A 302-nucleotide genomic window follows, 5' to 3' on the forward strand; every position below is an offset into this window, starting at 1 on the left:
TCCAACATGCTCATGAATCCCACAATCCTCGACAACATCAATAATGCATTTGTACCGACATAATGTAGAGAGTGTAGTTTTGAATACGATTGAAAGCAATCCAAGGCGACAAAAAAGCACTGAAATTGAAGACACATCTGATGATCTGACAACATGAGTTGGAAGAGCCTTACCAGATCTGAATGGACAATTAGGGTTCTGAAATGGAAATGCACAAGAGCCTTTGGCTTGGACCTGGAATTTGGCAGCTTCACCACGTCCTCGCGTGTTCTCTTTTCTTACAGAGCTATGGCATTGCTGCA

The sequence above is a fragment of the Tigriopus californicus genome, chromosome 4, assembly GCF_007210705.1.
Source record: "Tigriopus californicus strain San Diego chromosome 4, Tcal_SD_v2.1, whole genome shotgun sequence".
Classification (NCBI taxonomy): Eukaryota; Metazoa; Arthropoda; class Copepoda; order Harpacticoida; family Harpacticidae; genus Tigriopus; species Tigriopus californicus.